The sequence below is a fragment of the Kogia breviceps genome, chromosome 13 (genome assembly GCF_026419965.1).
Source record: "Kogia breviceps isolate mKogBre1 chromosome 13, mKogBre1 haplotype 1, whole genome shotgun sequence".
NCBI lineage: Eukaryota > Metazoa > Chordata > Mammalia > Artiodactyla > Physeteridae > Kogia > Kogia breviceps.
In genome coordinates, this window is record NC_081322.1 from 34,652,124 (window position 1) to 34,670,591 (window position 18,468).

At 35.6% G+C, this 18,468-nt stretch overlaps 1 protein-coding gene across 2 annotated transcripts in view; it reads left to right on the forward strand.

The window, feature by feature from the left end:
• GRIK2 (glutamate ionotropic receptor kainate type subunit 2) overlaps positions 1-18,468 on the forward strand; it is a 671,458-nt gene that overhangs the window by 492,066 nt on the left and 160,924 nt on the right. The gene's annotated exons all lie outside the window — the stretch shown is intronic.

The window sequence follows — 18,468 nt, forward strand, 5'->3', positions numbered from 1 at the left end:
TTTTTTTTTTTAACATCTTTATTGGAGTATAATTTAATTGTTTTATAATGTTGTATTAGTTTCTGCTGTACAACAAAGTGAATCAGCTATACGTATACATATATCCCATATACCATCCCTCTTGCATCACCCTCCCATCCTCCCTATCCCACCCCTCTAAGTGGTCACAAAGCACCACTGCGGCTGCTTCCCAGTAGCTATCTATTTTACATTTGGTAATGTATATAAGTCATTGTTAATCTCTAACTTCATACCAGCTTACCCTTCCTCCTCCCCGTGTCCTCAAGTCCATCTTCTACATCAGCATCTTTATTCCTGTCCTGCCCCTGGGTTTGTCAGAACCTTTTTTTTTTAGATTCCATATATATGTGTTAGCATACAGTATTTGTATTTTCTCTTTCTGACTTACTTCACTCTGTATGACAGGCTGTAGGTCCATCCACCTACTACAAATAACTCAGTTTCATTTCATTTCTATTTATAACTAATATTCCATTGTATATATGTGCCACATCTTCTTTATCCATTCATCTGTTGATGGACACTTAGGTTGCTTCCATGTCCTGGCTATCATAAATAGAGCTGCAATAAACATTTTGGTACATGACTCTTTTTGAATTATGGTTTTCTCAGGGTATATGCCCAGTAGTGGGATTGTGGGGTCATATGATAGCTCTATTTTTAGTTTCTTAAGGAACCTCCATACTGTTCTCCATAGTGGCTGTATCAATTTCCATTCCATGCAACGGTGCAAGAGGGTTCCCTTTTCTCCACACCCTCTCCAGCATTTATTGTTTGTAGATTTTTTAATGATGGCCATTCTGACTGGTGTGAGGTGATACTGCATTGCAGTATTGATTTGCATTTCTCTAATGATTAGTGATGTTGAGCATCCTTTCCTGTGTGTGTTGGCAATCTGTATATCTTCTTTGGAGAAATGTCTATTTAGGTCTGCCCATTTTTGGATTGGGGTTGTTTGTTTTTTTGATATTGAGCTGCATGAGCTGTTTATATATTTTGGAGATTAATTCTTTGTCAGTTGCTTTGTTTGCAAATATTGTCTCCCATTCTGAGGTTCTCTTTTCATCTTATTTATGGTTTCCTTTGCTGTGCAAAAGCTTTTAAGTTTCATTAGGTCCCATTTGTTTATTTTTGTTTTTATTTCCATTTCTCTAGGAGGTGGGTCAAAAAGGATCTTGCTGTGATTTATGTCATAGAGTGTTCTGCCTGTTTTCCTCTAAGAGTTTTATAGTGTCTGGCCTTACATTTAGGTCTCTAATCCATTTTGAGTTTATTTTTGTGTATGGTGTTAGGCAGTGTTCTAATTTCATTCTTTTACATGTAGCTGTCCAGTTTTCCCAGCACCGCTTTTTGAAGAGGTCTTTTCTCCATTGTATATTCCTGCCTCTTTATCACAGATAAGGTGACCATATGTGCGTGTGTTTATCTCTGGGTTTTCTATACTGTTCCATTGATCTGTGTTTCTGTTTTTGTGCCATAAGCATACTGTCTTGATTACTGTAGCTTTGTAGTATAGTCTGAAGTCAGGTAGCCTGATTCCTCCAGCTCTGTTGTTCTTTCTCAAGATTGCTTTGGCTATTCGGGGTCTTTTGTGTTTCCATACAAATTGTGAAATTTTTTGTTCTAGTTCTGTGAAAAATGTCATTGGGAGTTTCATAGGGAGTGCATTGAATCCGTAGATTGCTTTGGGTAGTATAGTCATTTTCACAATGTTGATTCTTCCAATTCAAGAACATGGTATATCTCTCCATCTGTTTGTGTCATATTTAATTTCTTTCATCAATGTCTTATAATTTTCTGCATACAGGTCTTTTGTCTCCTTAGGTAGGTTTATTCCTAGGTATTTTATTCTTTTAGTTGCAATGGTAAATGGTAGTGTTCCCTTAATTTCTTTTTCATATTTTTCATCATTAGTGTATAGGAATGCCAGAGATTTCTGTGCATTAATTTTGTATTCTGCTACTTTACCAAATTCATTGATTAGCTCTATTAGTTTTCTGGTAGCATCTTTAGGATTCTCTAGGTATAGTATCATGTCATATGCAAACAGTGACAGTTTTACTTCTTCTTTTCTGATTTGAATTCCTTTTATTTCTTTTTCTTCTCTGATTGCTGTGTCTAAAACTTCCAAAACTGTGTTGAATAATAGCAGTGAGAGTGGGCAACCTTGTCTTATTCCTGATCTTAGAGGAAATGGTTTCATTTTCTCACATTGAGAACGATGTTGACTATGAGTTTGTCATATATGGCCTTTATTGTGTTGAGGTAGGTTCCCTCTGTGCCTACTTTCTGGAGAATTTTTATCATAAATAGGTGGTGAATTTTGTCAAAAGATTTTTCTGCATCTATTGAGATGATCATATGTTTTTTACCCTTCAGTTTTTTAATATGGTGTATCATATTGATTGATTTGCATATATTGAAGGATCCTTGCATCCCTGGGATAAGCCCCACTTGATCATGGTGTATGATCCTTTTAATGTGCTGACGGATTCTGTTTGCTAGTATTTTGTTGAGGATTTTTGCATCTATGTTCATCAGTAATATTGACCTGTAGTTTTCTTTTTTTGTGACATCTTTGTCTGGTTTTGGTTTCAGGGTGATGGTGGCCTCATAGAATGAGTTTGGGAGTTTTCCTCCCTCTGCTATGTTTTGGAAGATTTTGAGAAGGATAGGTGTTAGCTCTTCTCTAAATGTTTGATAAAATTCGCCTGTGAATCCATCTGCTCCTGGGCTTTTTTTTGTGGAAGATTTTTAATCACAGTTTCAATTTCAGTGCTTGTCATTGGTCTGTTTTTATTTTCTATTTCTTCCTGGTTCAATCTCAGAAAGTTGTGCTTTTCTATGAATTTGTCCATTTCCTCCACGTTTTCCATTTTATTGGCATAGAGTTGCTTGTGGTAGTCTCTTAGGATGCTTTGTATTTCTGCGGTGTCTGTTATAACTTCTCCTTTTTCATTTCTAATTTTCTTGATTTGAGTCCTTTCCCTCTTTTTCTTGATGAGTCTGGCCAATGGTTTATCAATTTTGTTTATCTTCTCAAAGAACCAGATTTTAGTTTTATTGATCTTTGCTATTGTTTTCTTTGTTTCTATTTCAGTTATTTCTGCTCTGATCTTTATGATTTCTTTCCTTCTGCTAACTTTGGGTTTTGTTTTCTTCTTTGTCTAGTTCCTTTAGGTGTACGTTTAGATTGTTTATTTGAGATTTTTCTTGTTTGTTGAGGTAGGCTTGTATAGCTATAAGCTTCTTAGAACTGCTTTTGCTGTATCCCATAGATTTTGGATCGTGGTATTTTCATTGTCATTTGTCTCTAGGTATTTTTTGATTTCCTCTTTGATTTCTTCAGTGATCTCTTGGTTATTTAGTAATGCAGTGTTTGGCCTCCATGTGTTTGTGTTTTATACGTTTTTTTCCCCTGTAATTCATTTCTAATCTCATAGCATTGTGGTCAGAAAAGATGCTTGATATGATTTGTTTTCTTAAATTTACTGAGGCTTGATTTGTGACCCAAGATGTGATCTTCTTAAATAATTCTGAAAGCTTCTTACTTCTCTCCATCTCCACGGTCACATGGATTAAGTTCCCAATATGAGAATCTTCCCCTTTTAATCTGTTATCTAACTATATCATTCAACTAAAGTGTTGTTTCAGGAAGAGAAATCTGATCATGCCCCTCTTTTGCATAAAATCTTTCAGTAGTTTTCATTGTCCTAAGGATATAGGACCAACTGTATATTTACAAGCCCTTCTACATTTGGTTATTGTTTCTCTCCTATGGAAATCTTTCTGACCCTTCAGATAGACTCTCAGACCTTCTCCACCCTGATTTCTGTGTTGGAAGGTTCCCCTACATAGAGTAAAGCAACAGGGCTTCCCAGTCAGTGTTCCAAGGGAGAGAGGAGAGTAAGGTTAGAATATTTATTTTCCTCCTCATTCCCTGAGATGTCATCTTGAGCTGGCTTGTGCCCCCACACTGAATGTCACAGTTTCTCACAATGGTGCCTGCTCTACACAAATGTCTCTCCTGCTCTCAGTTCCAGTTTACACCCTACATAGCTTTGTTTAATTCTGATCTTAGGGGTGGTTACCACTTAGCTGCTAATAGCCTTGGGTTTCTTCTGCACCATTCCTTAAATTTTCTATTCACCAGTGGTTTTCAAAGTATATTCCATAGACCTGCAGAATCAGTATCACTTTCAAACTTGTTAGAAATGCAAATTTTCAAGTTCTACTCTAGACCTACCAGCTCTGAAACTCTTTAGTGAAACCTGGCAATCTCTATTTTAACAAGGCTTACTGATGAGATTCTGATGTTCCTAAGTCCTTTAGTGAGTAAACCCTGCTCAGGTATCTTCATTTGAGTGTGTACCTATTTTCTGTTGAGACCCTGACTGGTGAAGCTTTTTATATTTTCACTTATCCTGCTCTCTCCAGCTACATCCAGGTGGGCTTTATTCAGTCTTGTTCTCCTTTGCCTCCAGTCTAGTTTTCTGTCCCCAGCATTGTCAACCCCAGTCCAGCTCACTTCATCTAAATTGCTTTTGCTTAGTTTCAAAAACACTTCCCTAGTGAGGCTTCCCCATCCCACCCCAGGAAGCCCACCTGCTATGAGTTTCCACATCATTCTTATTACATAACACTATTACACTTTATTTTAATTACCAGCTTAATATCTATTCTATTTACTTACATGTAAGTTTTATAATAGTTATAATATCAAGCAAGGCTATTTCAGATGCAAGTGTAAGAAATATTGCTAAATATAACTTACACAAACATATTTTTTTAAAAGCCCCACATTATAAAAAACATCAAACAGTGATTTTCACTTCAAGTACATTGGATCCAGGGCCTTAAAGTACGCCACTGTATGCATTGGCCTCTCTTTCAATGCCTTGTTATCTCTTGGCTTTGCTTTCTTTATAGATTTTATTCTTAAACACTTTCTTTCCACATGGTGACAAAGGAGGCTCAAGTTGGCACTAGGCCAGTGGCTCTCAACTAGGGGCAATTTTTTCTCCAGGAGACATTTGGCAATGTTGGGAGACGTTTTTATTGTCACAACTTAAGGAGGTGGGAGAGATGTTGCTACTGCCATCAAGGGGTAGAGGCTAGAGATGCTAGTCTCTAAATGATGCACAAGATAGCCCCTCACGACAAAAAATTACTTGCCCCAAATATCAATAGTGTTAAAGTTGAGAAACTCTAATCTAGGTTTATTTGTTTCTTAGAGTCCTCCTTCTGAGAGAGATAGTGGTCTCCTTTTGCCAAAGTGTCAGCAAAATCTATTGCAGGGTGTTGGGGTGAGGTGAGAGTGGTGTCTGCTGGGCCAGCTTTGGACCATGTGCCCATCTGGGAACTAATCCATAAGGCTGGGGTAGAGGAGGTGGTTATTGGAATGGCCACACTTGGATCATATGTCGACATCTGGAACTGTGGGACAGAATCGGCCACATCTGAATCATGGTACTTATAATTTTTATGTGAACTTGGGGGCAGAGGCAAGCAATATTTATTTTAAACCACCTATATGCCAATCCATTTTCTAGATGTTCTAGGTTTTACTTGGTTAAGTAGAAGGGGAATAACCATCAAGAGGCTGAATTTATTCAGGTGTTGTGATGGGGAAACATAATTAAAAATAAGATGCTCATCCGATGCAGAAAACTTCTCCACAAAGCTAGAAGAAAAATAAAATTTTATTATTGAATAAATGTTACACTAGAATGTGATGTACACTATAGGCAATTTGCTAAGAGATTGCAAAGACAGAAAGAAATATCACCCTTTTATGTAGCCAAGCAGAAACAACTCATTACATATGTGTTTTCAAGATAAGCAATAAGTAGTCCTCAAGAAATCTTGAAAGTACTATTTATCACACATAGTTCATACTGAATTTATTTGGTAATTGAGGTGACCATCTGTGTTAGATAATTGGCTTTATACAGTAGAAAAATAAGCTTCTCATATCTTTATGACAGCAGGTAGATTTTAGGCACTTGCCCACCAAAGTTAGTTCCTACCCTCCCACAGAAATTTGGAGTTAGGGTGCACTCTTCCTTGGTGATTCCTTTTCAAAGACATACTTCCCAGGTCCTTGAGAAAGGCATCCCCTGGTGGGAAACCTGGCAAGAGGCTTAACTACGTTTTAAAGATTTATATACATTTCAAAAAGAGAGAGAGAGAAAGGACTTACAATTATAAGTTTTCTTAAGTAAATCTTCTAAGAAAAAGGGAGGGGTCTCTGATTATTTTCAATAGAGAGAATTCAGTCTCTTATGTTTAATTTGTATTTGTCCTTACAGTTGCACGTCTAATTATTTTAGTAATACCTGTTTTTACCACCTTCTTCTCTCTCCTTCCTTCTTGAGAGGACCCTCAATGTATAGGGTTTGACAAGATCTCTCAAATTCATTTTAATCCAACCAGGGACAGTTCTTGGTGGTACAATATGAAGATAGCACCTCAGAAAGTTATTAGGAGAAAGTGGCTCCCTGAGGCATTGTTAGTCCTTGGAAAATGACAAGCCCTTCCCCTAAAAACACCTTCCTCCCCCATCATTTCCACAACAGGGCTGTATAACATGTGTACTAGTAAGTACTTGGTGAGACAGTTGTGGGTTCAAGTCCTAATTCTTTTACTACATAGTTCTATGCCTTGGGCACATTGCTTTAAACTCGTTAAGCCTTAGTTTTCTCAAAAATAAAATAATGTCATATTAATAATTAGGAATTATATATATATATATACACACATATATGTTTCCTAATGCAATTTCTGACAAATAATAGATAATCAACAAATGGAGACATAATAAGTTTGAACTAATAAGTTCAAAGTTTTTGTGTTCTTACTTATCCTATATTTCTACTATATGAGTGTTTATGAGTATTCTTGTTGAAGACTAAAAAGTATACTTAGACAGTATTACAATGATAAAGATGTAGGGATTATAGTTGATATTTATATTAATTTTATATTGAATTATAGTAAAATCAGTGTTAAGTTTTAATGTAAAATTTACTAGTTGGAACCTTCAATGTTCAAATATCTCAGTGTTTTCCTACCTAAATGATCATGTCTTGTGAATGATACCTTTATATTAGAATTAATTAAACATAGGGAAGAATTAACAGGGGATCAAATTCACTGTTAGATTAGCAATAGGTAGGATAAAGGGGGAAAATGATGTTTAACAAAGCAGGGGCACCTAATTTTTTTGAAAATTACTATTGAAGATTATTATTTTTTTAATGTTTATTTATTTTCTTATTAGTCATCCATTTTATACACATCAGTGTATACATGTCAATCCCAATCTCCCAATTGAATATTATTTTTAAATCAAATAAATCATTACTGGAAAAGTCAAAAAGTTTTTAGATCTTCTTATATTTATTTTATGACTTGGTATTGTGTCAGATTTGAATTATATGTATGGCTGAATGTAACAGATTTATTTTCCTTGCTTGAATCCTTTAAACCAGAACTTCTGAAATATATATATATACCACAATGTTCATTGCAGCACTATTTAAATAGCCAGGATGTGGAAGCAACCTAAGTGTCCGTCACCAGATAAATGGATAAAGAAGATGTGGCACATATATACAATGGAATATTGCTCAGCCATAAAAAGAAACAAAATTGAGTTATTTGTAGTGAGGTGGATGGACCTAGAGTCTGTCATACAGGGTGAAGTAAGTCAGAAAGAAAAACAAATACCGTATGCTAACACATATATATGAAATCTAAAAAAAAAAAAGGTTCTGATGAACCCAAGTGCAGGACAGGAATAAAGATGCTGATGTAGAGAATGGACTTGAGGACACAGGGAAGGGGAAGGGGAAGGGGAAGCTGGGATGAAGTGAGAGAGTAGCACTGACATATATACATTACCAAATGTAAAATAGCTAGCTAGTGGGAAGCAGCCGCATGGCACAGGGAGATCAGCTTGGTGCTTTGTGATCACCTAGAGGGGTGGGATATGGAGGGTGGGAGGGAGACGCAAGAGGGAGGAGACATGGGGATATAAGTATATGTATAGCTGATTCACTTTGTTATAAAGCAGAAACTAACAAAACACTGTAAAGCAATTATACTCCAATAAAGATGTTTAAAAAAATTTTTCCCAGAAGTGCCGCCAGCCGCGGCGGGTCCTCAAAGTGCAGCAACAATCGACGAGAGGGGGTAGGGAACTGAATGTACCAAGGTATGGGATCAGAAGGGCACAAGCAACTGATGGTTGCAAGGCAAGTTTAATAACAAAGCATAGCCATATATATATACCCCTAAAGCAGGGAATTTGCTTAGTCACGCCTTATCGGCATCAGCTGGTTGATTGGCTTCTCGGCTTCTCCCTCAAAGGCACCAATTTCCCCTCCAGGGTTGCTTTTCCTAGCTTTAGGGAACAACCAGGGACTCCCAGTAACTGAGCATGTCCCTGGAGCGATTTGGCCAAAGGCCATCTCCTTTTTTACGTTCATACCATAAAGTCCAGGATGCATACCAAGGAGAGTACAATCCGGCCCTGAGACTTATGAGGGTCTTAATGGCGCCTTCCTCAGAGGGCAATGCTCGCCACACAGAAGCTCATTGTTTGGTATGTTTCATGAAATATTAATAGTATGTCCTACTACAGAGAAAATAAAGGAGCAATCTATGCAGTTTTTCATTAATATAGATGTCTACTCTTTTTAGTATTTTGACCCTAAGTGGTCTTTTCATCAGGCTAACCATCATTTGAGATTTATGATGATTGGTGACCTGGATCGTTCTATTTGAAATTTTTTTTGGCAGATATAAAAGCTGAAAAGTTTTGTGAGCCATCAAACTGATTAAAATCTTTATCAGGACACTATTTTACTGTATCAGTTCACTGCATCCACAGTCTTCTGTATTGAGGTATATACATGGTAGCGTTCATTTGCTTCAAATATACTGAAAATAACTAGGAGATCCAAATAACCGGATTCCCGAAAGTGTTCAGCATTCAAGAATATTTATTGAAAGAATGACACAAATGGTCCACAGTGTGCCACAACAAATGTGAAACTCAAAGCATCTTGCTCCTTAGAGAATATGTGACATATTTTCCAAATGCTTTTCTTCTTACGTTGTCTTCCAGGGGCCACAATGAACGTGTCTATTCATGCTCCAAGGAAAGAAATAAGGAGTGACATATTTTCCTCATAAAATTAAAAGCATCATAACTTTTTGTATAATATTTTATGAAATATTTGATCAAGTTTTTCACTCTTAAAAGCAAGCTTAGCTATTAAACCTGACATAGAAGTGATGAGTACACAGAAACTTGCTAATGCAACCATTGTATTAAGTTGGACTTGTAGCTTTGGGCTATGTATTCCTTATGGCTAATAACTCATTTGTGGGCTCATGAGACAACTGTTTTTTGTTATTCATAAATCCAACTAGAGTTATTCATAAGCATGAGGGGAAACACCTAAGCTGCAATAAGCTAGCAGCACATAGACAAGGGCTGTTGCATTACTTTCCAGTCTTTGGTGATGTTTGCCTTGGCAATGGAAAACCAGGAAGATTTATGCTTGTAAACAGCCATACATAAGTTAATAAAGCAGGATGTCAAGTCTCTTTTTGTGCAGGCTAAAAATAGACCTCAGATCTGTCCCTACCTTCCAGTTTTACACCCACCAACCTAGTTCAGAAACTTGCCACCTCATTATGTATTTATTATGTACCTCCTGCCTCTTCTTTAGGAATCCACATTACACATTATAGTCATGTTCTTCTTTAATAACTAGTGACTTCTCAAAGCTGTCCCACTCAAAGTATTGCAGAGATACCAATAGATTGTACTGTAAACTTTCAATTACGCATGTTAACCTTTCATTTATTTCTCACTGTCCCCTGACACCTAGTGGTTCATGCAGTCCTTAAGCTCTTTCACCTTGTCACCTGTTTTAAAGTACACCTCCAGGGTTCCATGTTAGGACTCTGCTTACCTAGGCTTTTCCTGATCATTTCACACTTCTAAAGAGCCCACTTATATGAACACCTGTAGAACTCCTACTTCTGGTGCTTGATCACAGACACTCCTTGCTACCTGAAATCCTTTGTCCTTTCATCTTTCACACAGAATAAGCTCCAGCTGGAGGCAAATTTCCGAATGCCTTTAAGCCAGTGCTCTGCAGGGGGCTTCTCTGATCTAGTGTCATAATGCTGATAAAATCTGTGAGGGAATACTGTGTACTCATACTCCTCAGATCTACAGCTACTTCTTAACTGTAAATTTGGGAATTTGGGTGCTACCTATCTATCTATCTACCTATGCTGTGTAGCCTTGGGAAAGCTATTTATTCTGTTTTAAGGTCAGTTTTATCACATGTACCGGGGGAATAATGATACTCACTCATAGAATGATGGTGTGGATTAAATGTTAATATCTGAGAGTGGAGCAGCACTGTAGCCTTTTTTTTTTTTTTTAAAGATATTGGGGATAGGAGTTTATTAATTAATTAATTTATTTTTGCTCTGTTGGGTCTTCGTTTCTGTGCGAGGGCTTGCTCTAGTTGCGGCGAGCGGGGGGGCCACTCTTCATCGCGGCCTCTCTTGTTGCAGAGCACAGGCTCCAGACGTGCAGGCTCAGTAGTTGTGGCTCACGGGCCTAGTTGCTCCGCGGCATGTGGGATCCTCCCAGACCAGGGCTCGAACCCGTATTCCCTGCATTAGCAGGCAGATTCCCAACCACTGCGCCACCAGGGAAGCCCTGTAGGCATTTTTAACTTATTCAGATACATCAATGGGACAGCAGAGATGAGGGATGGTTGGGGGAGACACAGGGAAGGGGAGAAGGATAACAACAGGGAGAAAGAACAAATTAAATGTTGTCGGACAGTGATGCTGAACCCACTGTAGGTCTCATGACTTACTGTGTGAAAGCTCCTGGCACAGATGTATACTCTCACGTACACAGATACAGACTTTAAAAAAAAGAAGTAACCTAACTTGTAGTCAAAAACTGCTAATTAATCTGGTATGCAACTATAGGAATTGAGTTCAGTTCTATGACTGGAATGTTTAATAAGACTTCGAATCATATTTGAGAAGCTGACTCTGAGGACATGAATGTATTACACAGGTGTGTTACCTGTCAAATAGGAAATATTATTATTATAATTACTGTTAATATATCCGAAGGGATACCAAATGTTTTCTTTCCTGTTGCTTTATCTTGGCTATTAAACACCAGGAGTTAGTTTGATTATGGTTAAACCATGATTGTATTTAAAATGGATTATTGACAATATGTATGCTGTGGTATTATCAGAGGGCATTTTTTTTTATCATTATCACTAAAAAACAAGAGATTTTTGAAGCCATATTCTCAGTCTTTTTACATCATTAGAATTGTTTAGATCAGACTATGAGGAGTGTTTGTTTGTTACTTAGCTCTATACGAGATGCCAAAGAACTTAACAACTCCTTTGGGCTTAGAAAGACTTCTCTTTTAATATTATTAACGTTTGTGGTTGGTAAGAGAGTGGATTGGTCAATAAAAGCTGTTTTTTTCTTTTTAATGAAGCTCTTTTTTATAACTTCAAGTGCTGTTGAAATTTTAAAAGCAAACAAACAAAAACTTGATCATTTGACAGATTAAAAAAGAATGAGAAAAGTTCTGTTTTAGTTTATAAAACAACTATGGCAAAGTGGGAAGTCTGTTAGGACCTAATTCCCCCTTATTTTACATAATTTTTAAGAAGACCAGTGATGCTATGGTTTTCCAGCTGCCTGAGTGCTTCCCAGCATGCTGCCTCAGCAATGCAATCGGTGTTTAACATTATCAAGCCTTTTGTGATTCATGAATGAGCCTTGGAGGACCTCACTTACTTTGCCTTGCCTTCTAATTGCTCTTTTATTACATACTAGGGAGGAAATCAAACATTAGTTTTTCAAGGAACAGTCTCCAGGTATTATCACAAAAATGAAAAGGCTAAATCAAAAAACAGTTTCTAACTAAATAGGAATTGACTTGTGCTGTAGCTTTGAATTTTGATATCATGTTGTCTCAACTCTGCATTCTAGTGGAAGCATTCTAGTATTTCAGTTAAAAGAATTGAATAGGGTTAATATTATTATCACTATTATTTTTTTTTTAATTTTGGAAAAAATCACTAAAACATAGAAGTACAAATATATTTATAATTTCCTATGACCCAGAAGTGGCAACTGTAAACATGTTTGTTAACTTTGCTTCAAGTTTCTCTTTCTTTTTTTTTTTTTTTTTTTTTTTTAATTTTTTTGTTGTACACTGGCCTCTCACTGTTGTGGCCTCTCCCGTTGCGGAGCACAGGCTCCGGACGCGCAGGCTCAGCGGCCATGGCTCACGGGCCCAGCCGCTCAGCGGCACGTGGGATCTTCCCGGACCGGGACACAAACCCGTGTCCTCTGCATCGTCAGGCGGACTCTCAACCACTGCGCCACCAGGGAAGCCCCAAGTTTCTCTCTTTCAATACAAAAGTTATAAAACATTACAGATAATGTTGAAGTCCTTTACTCACCGTAAAATTTCTCAGTTTAGTAATTTCCAAATCAATTGTAAAAGATAAAATTAAATTTCCCTCATCTCTCCCCACATGTAACTAACCATTCTTAAGTTTGATGTTCTCCTGGTCCATTTTGTATAAATTTCTTAAAGTATTTGGTAGTGTTTTTATTTAACCAGTCTCTACTGAGATTCAAATTATTTCCAGTGTTATGCTATGAAAACAAATGCTGTCAGAAAGAGCCATGTCTTGTCTTGTTGTCTTGTCTCCTGGAGCACCTGTGTCAAGAGCTTCTCTAAGAGATGTACTGGGAAAGGAATTGCTAGTCAGAGTTTACGGATATTTTCAGTTTCATTAGATATTGAAAATATTGTTCTACAAATTGTTTTACCAATTTACATTTTCGCCAGTAGTTTGTAAGAGTTCTGCTTCTCTGCAAAATCGCTAACATGAAATTCTCACTATTTGAATTTGATCAGTCTAAAGACACATGGAATCCCATTGCTTTAATTTATATTCCCTGATTGCTAGCGTCTTCCTGCTCCCTCCATATTTATTAACTTTTTAGTTTCTCTTTCCTGAAATTCCCAAAGGAATTACTTCCTTTGCCTTTCCTTATTGATACATAGTAATTTGCTATCTTTTCTGAATACTAATAATGCAAATATCTTTCCCGGTTAGGATCATGTCATTTAATTTGTTTAAAGCATGTGTATATGTACATGTCTGTGTTTGTGTGAGTTTTGGTATGAAGTTTTAAAGTTTGAGTTTGTTAATTTACTTATTTTTTTCTTCATAGTTGTGATGTTTTCACTTCTTTGTTGGGGAAATTCTTAACTGGAACTCATTAAGATATTCTATTATTTAAGAGTCTTAACGTTTTTGTTTTTCAAATTTAATTCTTTCACCACATGCAATTTGTTCATTAAGTCCACACAGGTTGGACTTCAACTTAAGTAAAAGTCTAAATTCCTTCCACTCTCTTCATGAAGATAACAACCGAATAGTCCAGGCCAGACATATTTGTTAATAATTTTCTTTTCTCTGAAAAAAAAGCAACTTAGAAAGCAATTGATTTTTACTTTCAGTGAGAAGTCTTGTGACTGTTAACTTAGACCTTAGAGCTAGGTATTAGGAAGAGCACATGATGCATTAAAAAGGGCTAATGTAGTTCTCTATAATTGAAATTTTTTTCTCAATGATTTAAACAGCAAGTTGTTGAAAGTGGGAATGTACTGTCAAATAGTTCAGAGACAAAACTATTGAGAAAGTTACTCCAGAAGCAGGAGACCACAGACCAGTATAATTCTGATTTATACTATGTAATAGATTATGATTCACTAGAAATTATCCCATAGTTGGTACTTAGCAACCGCTTGTTGAATGTCTCTTCTGGGAGAGACACTGTTAACTACAGCATTAACGATACCTTTTAAATATAATGGTTTTATTTGATTTTTTTCTATGTACGTTCACAGTAACATTGACATCATGTTTAGAAATATTTAAGTGTTTTTTAAACATAATTTTTTTTTAAACTTTGAAACTTTGATGTATTCTCAAGATTTTTAAAATAAATTATTTCCCTAATGATCTCTTGGTATGCTATTTAGTTGTAATATTATAGCAAAACTGTCATTAAGGATTATTTTATTTTGTAATTATATAATAAATTATTGAGTAAATAACTTCCATGGATACTACTGAGTTCTTCAAACATGATTCTTGAACTTAAAATACTTAAAATATTGGTAAAATAAATGCTTTGGACATAAATATTGTCAGAAAAAATAGCACAAGACATAATTTGAAGCTTAAGAGGAAGTAAAATGCTAAATTGGGATTATAGAGATTCCTATAGATGTATAGAAACTCCTAAACACTCCTACACATCCTATACATAATTTTGCCTCTGAAAAAACAATATACAACTAATCAGTCTCACACTGCAGGACACTGAAACTTTTCTTTGACATAGTCAGGAAAGGCTTCTTAAAAAAAGAAAGCTTTTAAAAAGCTTCTTAAATGAACAGAGGGAAACAGATTAGAATGGAGAAGGCTTGAAGTTGAGAATTTGATGATGACTCAAACAAAGTACTATATAAAAATGAAAGTAGAAAAATAAATTAAGGGCAAGGGTATTCTGGGAGTAAATTGCCCACAGGAGCAGATCAAAAATCTAGAATTATTTGAGTTCAATAATAAGAAGTTTGTATTTGAGCCAGAGAGTGAATTTACAGTGACACTGTTAAAGCAGGGGGCTGGAAAATCTGTTTATCTGTGGTATATGGCATTATTTAATAATAAACACTGATTTGCATCTACCGTTATCAGAAAAGCAGAATAAATGTAACTGAAATCAGATATAAACAAATGTGGCTTTTAAAAAAAATTTATTTTATATTGGAGTATAGTTGATTAACAATGTTGTGTTAGTTTCAGGTGTACAGCAAAGTGATTCAGTTATACATATATATGTATCTATTCTTTTTCAAATTCTTTTCCCATTTAGGTTATTATAGAGTATTGAGCAGAGTTCCCTGTGCTATATAGTAGGTCCTTGTTGGTTCTCTATTTTAACTAAATGTGGCTTTTTTTTTAAGGTGACATTTTCTTTAGAACATAAAACAAATCTAAACAGTAACAAAACAAAGTCCTAAACAAAAGCTAAAAAAATTCAAAAGTACAATCATAGCATGAATTTTCTTAATAGAATAAATATCATTTCTTTGTTAACTGTGCCTGGATTTTCCTTTCTCATGAGTTATGTAAAATTGCTTTTCAAAGTAAATTTGAATAATGGAAATAATATAATTGCCAAAAATGATATTCTTCATGATATCCCTAAATGCAAGTATAATTCAATACTAGTAACTCAGCATTTTTCTGTCTGTCATAATTTTAGCCACTAAAGATGTATAGATAAATATGAATCCTAGGTGAGATAGGCACATAAATAATTTTTATATACTTCAGGTAATGCAATAATAGAGATAATCCCAAGATATTTGGGGAAAACTGAGGAATATATATCTAATCCTGTCTGGGAGGAAAAGGATCAAGGAAGTCTTTAAGCTTAAATTGTAAGAAAATGACAGATGCTTTTTCCAATACACTATATTTAATGCTGCAGCTAATTTAATTTTAGCATGTAGTTCTACCTGAAGGATATTATTTTATATAACATCACACATGACTAAAATAGTGAACTACAACTTGGTCAGGTTCATTTAAATGTATTGAGAAACAATTCAATTTAAGATAAACTCTGATTCAGAAAATTTTTGAAGATAGGATTAACAAAAGGAAAAAAAATTTCTTTATCTCTTTGTCTGATATGTTTATTTTTATTAATTAAGAACAATCTATTGAGAATGAATTTATTTGTTAGCATGTAATTACATTAACATTAACCAGTGTTGTTTTATGCTAAAATCATGTGTCTGCACCCATAGAATTTCCTAGTCACTTCTAATTACATTTAAGGTTTTCTGGTTCCTCGAGGACATTAAGTTTGCTAAAGATAAAGCCATTGAAGTGAAAAATTTATTTCTCACAGATTTAATTTTGATGATATTTCTGATCAAATTTTTAAAAACATTATCCAACTTGAATTATTGGAAGATGGAAGATCAGAGATGCTGTCTATGGGATATATTCAAGTACATATATACTTACTTGTTTATGTGACAATATTTAGTTTAGTATTAGACAGTATAAAACTATATTTTATGTCCTTGTATTTTCTTCTCTTTGGAAATGATTAACTTTGATACCTTATGATACACTATACTCTTTTCTTTCACCTCAGATTCATTTTTTAGCAACATTTAGATTCCAAATATTCTCTCTGATGTCACTTTGTTTTTCAATAGATACATCTTCAGGCTTCTCTCTCAGCTCACTATATAAGCTCTGGGAGAAACTATATCTCTAGGACTCAGCACAGTGCCTAATACACAATAGATTCTTAATGAGTGTTTGCTAAATAAATCCACCCTATTTTCCATGGCTGTCAGTTTGGCCAATGCTGCTTACAAAGCTACTTACAAATAGGAGTGCGTCTCAAATGAATTTCCCCAACCGTCACACTGGTGGTTGACTCCCATGATTTGTCTCCTCCCTGTAGGTGTCAGTGCCTTCACTGAAGCAGGAATGATTTCACGTTCATCTTGGTACCTGCCATAACAGTCACCGCAGGGCCTCACACGGGGTGCAAATGGTTAATAAATATCTGTAGAATAAATGAATGGGTAATAGTTGTCCACCTCACCTCTACCCCTCTACGCACTGCAGGAGTACAGTAAACTTCACCTCACACCTGTGACTCTACTCCAAGCCATAGCTGTGCTATCATCACAGATTCCCTCTGAAAAAAATTAATTTGGGTAAGATTGTTGCACTTAACAGAAGTTAGAATTTTAAAATGGAGAAATTAGTCATAGCTACAGAATAATAGGTAAAGGCATTCTGAAATAATATCCCAAATGTAGGCACACAGGAAAGTCATCTTCAAATGTTTCTCAAACAAATATTGGCAGATATATCAGATAATACATGATGTAATAATAGGAGGGCATGAGTTAGGGAAAACACTTAGGATAAGACACTTAGAGTAGGTAGCTGTGTACTTACACCCCCCCAAAATAATAGGTACACAAAAGGTTAAAATTGTCACAGTTGTATATGTATAAATTAAATGAAAACTGATTAGCTAAGACACTATCAAAAGATAGCTTGTCCTCAGGGAAGGAGCAGAATAGAAATATTGTGTGCACTGTAAACAAAGGGTCATCAATATAAAAGTAACGATTTTAGCATCAGCTTGTTAGGAAAACAAGCCATGCTGGTCATCTGAGAGTTTATCTTTTAAATACCATAATATCATCTTTATAGATGGAAACATTTCTAGAATGCATTACATATATTTCACTCTTTGAAACTGTAGTTCAGTGAACATAATCCAAACTCCAGCTGAAAACTTTATATCTGTCAGTGCTTTCATGATAATATTATACTTTACATTGCAATCACCCAGGAATATGAAATTCATGGCTACCAATCTTTTTCCTATGGTTTGTGCTTGAAATGCTGCAAACATTTGCTCAGTAACCATACATTTTGACTCTTATCTTTTTCATAGGTTCAAATGGGTACTTGATTGATTCACCCAGTTCCCGTTTCCCATCCACTCCAAATGTACTTACCTCACATTCTATCTCAACTTATCTTCTTCAGCTTATTTCCTGTTATCTTTTATTTATTCCAAACTTCCTGACATACATTTTACCTGCTTTCCTACATAAACTATTACACAGACTAGGTAAATTTTATGTCGATTTTCAACCAGCATTTAAATAATTTTGAAAAGCAGTATTTTTAAAGATATGTTGATAACAAGCTGAATTCTGAGCTGTGCATCATGAACTGAGGATAAGATTAAGTTAAACATGTTTAAAACTGGCAAGACTGCTCAGCAGAGCCACCCATACAAACCAGTGACTCCATAGTGGAGATCTCTTCATTCTGGGTCTGGCCCTTAGTTATGCAAGTCCCCAATGCTTATTACACAGTTATTCAGGAGTTATTGAGCTAACTAAACACACAGAATTGATTTTGAAACCAGAATATTAATTTTTATGGGAGTGTAACAGTGATCAGTGCTTTTTAGTATTCTGACTCCTATTCCACAGGTGCAAATAAAAGCCAGTTTAGAAACCAGCCAACCTAGAAATCAAAGGACAAAGCCTAGGTAATCAGATCTCTTGTCCTGTACTATGATGCTATTTCTTCCTAAGTACTCATACAGGGCATTAAGAACCAGAGCATGCATTCTTGGGGATAAAAACCCACATCTACTATTTTTTCTCTCATTCTGCTAAGAAGACTATCACAAACATTTTATATTTTATCTCAA